At 28.5% G+C, this 9675-nt stretch overlaps 1 long non-coding RNA gene across 1 annotated transcript; it reads left to right on the top strand.

The window, feature by feature from the left end:
• Positions 1-208: 208 nt before the first annotated feature.
• Positions 209-3631, top strand: LOC110271082 (uncharacterized). The gene is made up of 2 exons (XR_015883611.1): positions 209-731; positions 855-3631. It is a non-coding gene; the product is annotated as an uncharacterized LOC110271082 (long non-coding RNA).
• The last annotated feature ends 6044 nt before the right edge of the window (positions 3632-9675 follow it).

Genomic DNA, 9675 nt, shown 5'->3' with positions numbered 1-9675 from the left:
TACCATTAAATATAATCTCACACCATTAAAAACACTATTGATGACCAATTGATAATTATAAAACACCAAAATTACTACCCCCTAACATTCTTCTTATATTTAAAACCTAAATTGTTATTCTATCTTAAATATTTTGTAAAAGTTGTTATATTATTCCTATATATTTTATCTTGACCTTAAATTCTTAATTAAAAACCCCAATTTTGCTAACCGTACCCCCAAAAACATAACGCACAGCAATAGATGCAGCGAGATGAGAGAAAGCTCGGGGAAGAAAAAGGAAGAAGAGGGAGAAGGGGGTCGTCGTCGGGGGAGGAGACTGCCGCCGTCGTGAGCCATCACTGAGCGTTGCCGTCGAGTACACGGACCAGAGGGAGACGCGAGCAGTGACCGAGAGGAAGCTCCGTCCTCGTCGCCGTTCCGTCGTCGCTGTTGAAGCCAACCTCGTTGTCGTTGAAGAAGCTGCGCGTTTAGCCGAATCGTCGCTTCTGAACCACTGCTGTGCCGCCGTCAAGTCTGAGTCGAAGAAAGGAGACGTGGAGTCGGCATCGCACAGAGAGAAACGCGAATGGCGAGGAGAAGAAGAACGCATGGTGGGGAGGCTTTCCTTGCCGCTGCCGCCGTCGGAATCACGAACCAAGGTGGAGGAGAAGGCGATATTCCCCGTTGCTGCTATAATCGTCCGTGCTGCTGGCGTCGCTTCTTCGTTCTGTTATTCTTTTCTAATTCTTGTAAGACATTCTTGTTCTGACCCTCCACTTGACGTTTTTGTTTATTCCGCTGCCATTTTATTAGCCTTGCTCTTGTTCCAACTTCCAATTTAATTTAGCCCTGTTCCACCCTTGAATTTCCAGAAATATTATTCTATCCATTTTGAATTCATCGTTTTTGCTCGCTGTCGTGGCCAACTCGCGCTGCTGCTGCTCTGTCAAAGCTGTTGCGAATGTTGCTAACATGGGTGGATAAGGGATGAAGGAGCTGCTGCATTTTGGGTGCAGCCCAACCAGTCATCACGCCACAATTCCGTCTTCGATTTCTGCAAAATTCGACATGGAGGTAGGGGGTTTAATTTAAACCGTTTTAATTTAATAATGCCCACAAAGTTGATTGAGCAATTGCAAATAGGTTTAATTGTTGTGAATAATTGATCGGCTACATGGATGTTGAATATGATTGGGCTTGTTGATTTTATGAGATTGATTGGTTATGTGTGAATTATGAATTGTTGATAAATGATTGCTGAGAGTGCTGAATCTTGATGTTATTGGTTGATTGCTATTAAGCTGGTTATTAGATATATTATAATGGTGGTGGGCTTGGTTGGTGTTTGTTTGAAATTGATTTTGAGAGGAATTGAAGGTTGAATTTTGAAATATTAAACTTTTGTAGGATGCCTGATTTTTTGAGATAAACGGTAATTTCAAAAAGCAAACCAGTAATTCGATAATGATCGAAATAATGAGATTAAAAGTTAAAGTGAATTACAATGAGTATAGTTGCTAAGATTTAAATTTTGAATGTTTCGTATTAACTTGAGAATTAGTTATGATTTTTCAAAGTTGTATTGTAAAATCAGATTTTCTGCATTACTTTTAAACGAAGTCAGAAATTTTGAAAAGTTATAACTAATTCTGTGATGATCGGAATCGCATGGGACCAAGTCTGGATTAAACTTAGGAATGTATAGAGCTGGACTGGAAAATTTGAGGCATTTTTGTTAAATACAGAATTTATGGCGAATTTTTAAAGTTAGGTCGATAAATCTGTCCTGCGGCAGAAAAGTTCAAACAGGGCAGCAACTTATTTGTCTTGATGCGATTCCTACAAGTTGAGTTTTGGGGCGAAACCAATTTTGTTTTAAAATTTGATTAACTTGGCTCATTGCTCTAAAACATCAGAAATTCAGGTGTTAAGGATTGGGAGTTGTGAATTTTTGAAAGTTAATGGTTAAATCTGAAGAGAATCAGTTTTCAGCAAGTTATGCATCAACTTCCAATGCTTGTAACTCTTAGAATTGAAATAGAATTGGATTGCAACCAAGACACACTTGTTTCTAGATAAGTTGGGAGTCTATAAACCAAACTTTAACCTATTTGAAGTTTTGAAGTAAAAGTTATACAAGTTGAAAGATACTAAGTTTGTTGGTTTCTAAACAGATTTTGACTTATTTTTACCTAACTTTCAAATTATGTAACTTCTTTATTAAAAATGATATTGACCTGGAACCGATTGAGAAAGACATTTGGATAAGTTAAGTTTAACCATATTAATTTTAAAGGTGGTTGGATTTAATTTGAATTTTATATGGAATTTTGAATGTTGTACGCTGCTGCTGTTTTCTGGTTTTTAAGACACTGCAGAGCAGTTACGGTTTTGCTTCTATTCCCGAAGTTAGAGTAAGCGAAAAATTATGATTTTTGGTTTAATAAAAAGCTTAATCCGAGACGGTCGCATGGATATAAAGTTTGTGCAATTCCGAATTCATTTGATATTTTAAAAAACAAAATGGAAATCAGGCTGCCCAGTTGTTTTCGTAATTACCTTGGATATGGAATTTGAGAGATAGATTTTCTATAACATTATCAAATGTTTTTGAGAATATATTGTTGTGACAATTGCTGATAAAAGGCTGATGAAATGGCTGATGAAATGTTGAGAAAGAGGGAATCCGTAAGGGTGGTTAAGTCCTATTTTCAGAGGAGATTGTGTCCAAATTTTTATAAAAGTAAAAGGACTTAATAAAAAATGAGTATTTAAGGCTTGTTTAATGATAATAACTTCAATGATTCTTTTGAGTAAATATACTTGGCTTTTGAAATTGTTGGCAAGGACGTAGGTTTTGTCCCGCTTGCATATTTACGATTATAACAGTGAAAAAAGTAATCTGAGCAGAGTAAAGAAATACAGAGAATATAGTAACTAGAGTAGAATAAAGAGATAAAGAGAAGAGTAATATAATAAAGAGATATTTGTATGTATATTAGTTGCTTGAGGCAACCCAGAGCTAATATAATAAAGAGATATTTGTATGTATATTAGTTGCTTAAAGCAATCCAGAGTTTCTGTAGGGAAATTAAGTTACCTACAGCCATTTTTCGTTTTCCCAGAGCAGAGCGGAGTATATATATTTTCCTGCAGAAAGCAGAGGCTGTCTCAAATGAGTGGCTATTATTATATGCGCATTTAATTAGGAAACGGAAAATTGTATCCGGGAAATCGTAGATTACTCTTGACCGGATAAATGTCGGGATTGCGGGCAGCCAACTGACACATGAGCTCATGGTCTGTACTAGGACTAGACATTCATCATATGCATCTATGTGACATTGTTTGGGTGTGTATATTGTAATTGGTTTGCCTATGTGAATAATTCTGTTTAACTGTTAATTGCTATACTTGATGTAATTGCTCTTGATTGTGTTTGAATCTCATTACTTGTGTTTGTAATTGATTGTTTAGATGTTGATTGAATTGCTTGGCCCTGAGGCTGTGACTGGTTTGTGTTTGAGGTTTAGTAAAGTATGAAAGATTAAGCTGGTTCAGCATAGACTTAATGAACCTATGCTTGGAACAAATTAGTCATTCATACAGTCTAGAAAAGTTTTTAAGAGTTTTATAAAGAAAAATATGGGTTTAGGATTTTGGATAAATATATTCAACATGGATATTATTTGTTAGGTAAAAGATAATAGATTGGCAAAGAAAATTAATTACAATGGGTATATTCATTTTAATAAATATTCTTTTATCCAATACTATAAAAATTATCATGGTCACCCTGAATTATTACAGGTTCAATTTTCATGATCGGTAGGGTAGAATTATTAAGTTGGGACATTTTTGGGCTATAGTATTCATTAACCAAACAATTAATGAAACACTCATCTATGCCTTCTCATTTTGAGTACATTTATACATAAAAGAAATTATACCTAAAGAAAAAAAAAAGAAAAGAAGAGTTGAAATAGCAAAAACGATAAAAATGATGATTTTTATAATTTTGTGTGGTTATTTATATATAGAAGACTAGAAGACCATGATTATCTAACAAAATTAATTTGTATTTATTGCATTCAATTTGAATAAGTAAAAAATCATCTTATTTTAGTTCAGTCCTTAATTCACATTATTTGAATTTAGCTCAATATATATGATTTGATTTGATTTAATTATTAGTAAAAAATATTTCGATTGTCTATTTTATTCATAGATTTATTATTTTAATGATTAATAAATTAATCAAATTAATTAATTAATACATATAATTAGTATTATGAATTTGGTTTAATAAATTAAAAATAAATAAATAATACTAACAAAAAATTAAAAGAAATAAATTAGAAAATACTACTAAATCAAATTGATATAATTATAATAAATTATGTAATATTTAAATATCTAATTAAATCAATTAGTTGATATAGTTAATTTATCATAATAAAATGTATTTAATGTGCTAAAAAAATAAATTGCTAAACACTCTCAGAAGCATGTCACGTTAGCTCCATCATTAAGGTAGCGTTTGGTGAAGAGACAGAGATGGAAAGACTGAGACTGAGAGACAGAGACTAAGAAACAGAAATTGAAATAAATCTCAGTATTTTGTTTGGTGCAAAATAGGAGATAGAAATTAAAATAAGAATGAAACTCTAATTTAATTTGCACAAAAGGTAAAATTGGAATTAATTGATCGAAATGAGAGTATTTTAGATATAAAATGTTATTAAAGTTTCAGTCTTCATTTCTAAAAATTTAAGTCTCCTGTGTCTCCATTTTTTGGAGGTACTGAAATACTGAAAATTTAGAGACAGAGACAGAAATTTTAGTACCTGTCTCTGAACCAACAAACATAATACCGAGTCTCAGTCTCTCAGTCTCTGTCTAAGTACCTCAAAACAAACGCTATCTAAATGCACAGAAACTTGATTTTTATACAATAGAATAGATAATAAATATAATAGATGAGAATATAATGCGATTTATTTTAATTATAAAATTAGTAATATTTAATAGATTTTTTATGAATTTTTATTGCTTGTTTGTTGTTAATTTTTACGTTATTACTTAACAATTTCCGCTTATGAAACTATCAACTATCTAATATTATGGTTTAGTTAATAAGAAAGATGACATTAATTTTTTTTCTTAAGCCTTGTTATTATTTATAATTAGAAAGAGCTATAAATAAATTTATTTCCTTAATGAATGTTAATTTTGTTGTAAAATTCTATATTACCTTTAAAATTTTAGCTAATTGAATCTAATTCCTACATTTTGAAATAAATTTACTCGAGAAAATTAAAATGTAAATCACATTATTAATACAAAATTACTTTATTAATATAATTAATGGTGCTTACTTGAACAATTAAATTTAATTTCTAATAATATTAAAGTCAACTCATTTTATTGTCTCGTGCTTTCAAAAAATTCACAAAATTGACATAAAAATCTAATAATTGAGAAAAAATTTATTATAATGGATATATTTATTTTAACAAATATTCTTCTATCCAATACTATAAAAAATATATTGGCCACCTTGAATTACTAAAGGTTCAATTTTCATCGACAGTGGTAGAATGTCTAGATTGAGATATTTTCGGGTTATAGTATTCGTAAAACAAACAATTAATGAAACATTCATCCATGCCTTCTCATTTTGAGTATATTTATACATAAAAGAAATTATACATAAAGAAAAAAAAAGAAGAGTTGAAATAACAAGCTAATAGCGATAAAATTGATGATTCTTATAATTTTGTGTGGTCATCTACATATAATAGACCAGAAGACCATGATTATCTAACAAAATTAATTTGTATTTATTGCATTCAATTTGAATAAGTAAGAAATCATCTTATTTTAGTTTAGTCTTTAATTCAGATGATTTGAATTTGGCTCAATATCATAAGCGACGATTTTTGCTGTTACCTGAATCGGTGTAGTCAAAGGTTCTTGGTTCGACTGGTCCGATCGATTTTTCGAATCTTGGTATTGAGCCAAATTTAAATTATGTGAATTAAGAACTAAATTTAAATAAGATAATTTTTTACTTATTCAAATTGAATGTAATAAATACAAATTAATTTTGTTAGATAATAATGGTCTTCTGTTCTTTTATATATATATGGCCAAACAAAATTATAAGAAGCATCATGTTTATCGCTCTTGTTATTTCAACTCTTTTTTTTTTGCTTTTTTTTAGATAATAATGGACTTGTAATAATTTAGTGTGGACAGTGTACTTTTTATATTATTGGATAGAAGAATATTTGTTAAAATAAATATACCCATTATAATGAATTTTCTTTGTCAATATTTTATTTTTTACCTAACAAACATATATATTAAATATATTATTTTCATCAGAAGGCATACATGATTGATTAATAACTCTGTGTAAAATACTCGTGGTGACTAAACACTATATCGTTAACTCGCTAAAGTTAATTATTTTATGATTATGCCAATGTATAGCACTATAAAAAAAAAGGGTTAAGTATGATTTTGGTCCCTAAGATAAGGGGCTGAAATTTTTTTCGTCCCCAACCTTGTTTTGCTTACAAAATTGTCCCTAAGGTTTAACTTAGTTTTAAAATCGTCCTTTGGACCAAAATATCCTTCTCCTTCTTCCTCAAAATCAACTAGAAGCAGAAGCAGAAATAGAAATAGAAGCAACAACAATAAAACAATGTAATAAACATTAAAAAAATGGATAATAGATAAACAAATCTGTATAACGAAACAATGAAACAATGTAATTAACTAGAAGTAGAAGCAGAAGAACAGCAACAACAACAATGAAACAATGTAATCAACCAGAAGCAGAAGTAGAAGCAACCAGAAGCAACAATATAAAAGAATCATAATAAGAAATCAACAACATAATAAAAGTAAAAGCAGAAGCAGAATGGAATTAGAATTAACAACATAATAAAAACAGAAACAGAAGAACAACAGCAGCGGCGAGTGACCGGCGAGGAGGACGAGGAGCAGCGGCGACCGGCGAGGAGCAGCAACGACCGGCGACCGAGCGAGGAGGAGAAGCAGAAATGGCGAGTGGCGCGTGACGTCCACCTTTACAGATCTGCTGGCATCGACGTCGAGGAGTAGCAGCAAGGACCGAACGACGAGGAGCAGCGACGAGATCCAGCAGCGAGGAGCGAATGACGAGGATCAGCGGCAACAGATTCCCTTCCCCTCCCCTTCCCCACCTTCCCTTCCCCCTCTCTTCCCTGAAACCCCAGCGTGATTCCCTTCCCCAGCAATTTAACTCATTTTCTTTTTTTTTTCTTTTATATTTTTTTAATTAGGGGTACTTTGGTAATAAAAATTAAAATTTTAGTAAAAATGACGATTTTAAAACTAGGTTAAACCTTACGGACGATTTTTTAAGTAAAAAAAGGTTGGGAACGAAAAAAATTTTCACTCCTTACTTTAGGGACAAAAATTATACTTAACCCTAAAAAAAAACTAATTAGATTACATTTGTTTTCAATGATGTGAACGAGTTTTTAGGCTTAATCATAGTTAGAGTTTAGGAAAGTAAAAAAAATACTAATAATATAAATACTGTTTATTTTTAATACTCAATAATAAAAAATATAAAAATTAGAACTAATATTATTCCATATAAAATAATAAAACATATATTATATTCAAAATATATTCAATCCGTATTTGTTATCATAATTTATCGATTACGTTATGACAATATGGTTATTAAAAAAATTAAAATTATCTTTCACACTATTATAAAGTCTTTTTTTTTTTCAAAAAAGTCCAAAAAATATTAGTAGATACTCGAAAAATTTGCGTTTTCTGAAGAGAAAATAAAACAGAGATTTGCAAAGATGGAGAGGGGACAGGGGCATTTCTTTTAACGGGAGTGAGGGATGGGAAATGAGCCCGCCATGTTCTTTCTGAATACCCATTACCATACTTAATTAGCAACATAGATCTAATCTAAGCCGATTTGAAAGGGGATACGTGGACTTCATCTACATTGGGACCCTAACAATGCGCTTAGATTGATCTTGCTTTCTTTTGAGTCAATGTTATAATAAATATTATATATACAAAAGTTTGATATATTTACAAGATGATTTTTAATTGAAATTAAGAAAATTTTTAAGTATTTTTTCTTTTAGTTTTTAAATATTAGAGAAAATTACACTTCTCTTCCCTGCGAGATGTTAAAATGACACTCTCTTTCTCTCTATTTATAAAATATACATTCTCTTCCCTTATAACTTTTAAAAAACCTCATCTTTAATCCATTTTAAATTTTTTGTGATAACTAATGTTAACTTTATCTATTTTTTTTAAAAAATTATTTTTTACAAAATATTCTTTAACAAAAAATTTTTAATATCTTTCAATCATTTTTAATATCTTTCAATTATTTTTATTGATTAAAATAATTTAAAAAAATGTAATAATTAAATTATTTTTTTCTAAAATATCTTTCAATCATTTTTAATTATTAAATTATGACTTTTCCAAAATTTTTGTTAATAATTTTTTTAAATTTTACTATTAATTTTTCTATATTAATGTATATTATTTTAATACTAAATAAAAAAATATTACCATTATTAATATGTATAACAATTAATATATATTGATATCGAAAAATTAATTATAAAATATAAAAACATTGTTAACAAAAATTTTGGTAAAATCATAATTTAATAATTAAAAAATTATTGAAGAAAATCTTAAAAAAATAATTTAATTATTAAATTTTTTAAAAAATATTTTGATGAAAATACAATTTAATCAATAAAAAATAATTTATTAAAGTGTATTTTGGTAAGCAAAATTTAATAATAAAAAATAAAATTTTTATTAAAGGATATTTTTATGAAAAATAATTTATTTTTTTTAAAATAGATAAAATTAACATTAGTTAGCACAAAAAAATTAAAATGGATTAAAGATGAGATTTTTTTAAAAGTTATAAGGGAGGGGAATGTACATTTTATAAATAGAGGGGAGGAGAGTGTCATTTTAGTATCTCGCAGGGGAAGGGAGTGAAGAATTTTCTCTAAATATTATTTACTAATATAACAAAAAAGTAAAAATAACCATAATTAAAATAGATAATTCTAATTATACATGACACTATGTATAAAAAATTATTATATATGATAAATATTTTTTTATTTTCTGTACTGACTATTTATATGATTTATTGCATAATTTTTTTTAATATTTAATAAATTTACGATACAAGATATTATTTATTTTATTTAATATACAAAATAAGTAATTTAAGTCAGGTAAATAAGTATAACAGTACAAATATTTACTTTCTTATTAGTATTGAAAAAATATATAAATATAAATTAATATTTTTTAGTAGAAAAACAGTAATAAGTTAATTATATAATTTTAAAATATTGTAAATAATTTTTTAAATAATAATAAAAAATAAGATTACTATTTTCACATATTACAAAGTTTATAAAAAAATCTTTAACAATAAATCAACCCTCAATATATTATACATTAGTCCTATCAAAAAAATAAATAATTAATACGTTAGATATTTTTATTTACATACTAATATATATTATTGATTATTAAGTTATAATTAATTTCTAACCTAATTTTTGGTAATTAAAATTTAAATAATCAAAATCATTAAATTCTATATATTTTGCACCT

Source organism: Arachis ipaensis, chromosome B5 (genome assembly GCF_059453495.1).
Source record: "Arachis ipaensis isolate K30076 ecotype BB chromosome B5, ASM5945349v1, whole genome shotgun sequence".
In the NCBI taxonomy this organism is placed as follows: domain Eukaryota; kingdom Viridiplantae; phylum Streptophyta; class Magnoliopsida; order Fabales; family Fabaceae; genus Arachis; species Arachis ipaensis.
Note: the sequence above shows the minus strand (reverse complement) of the source record. Positions and strands in the feature narration are given on the sequence as shown.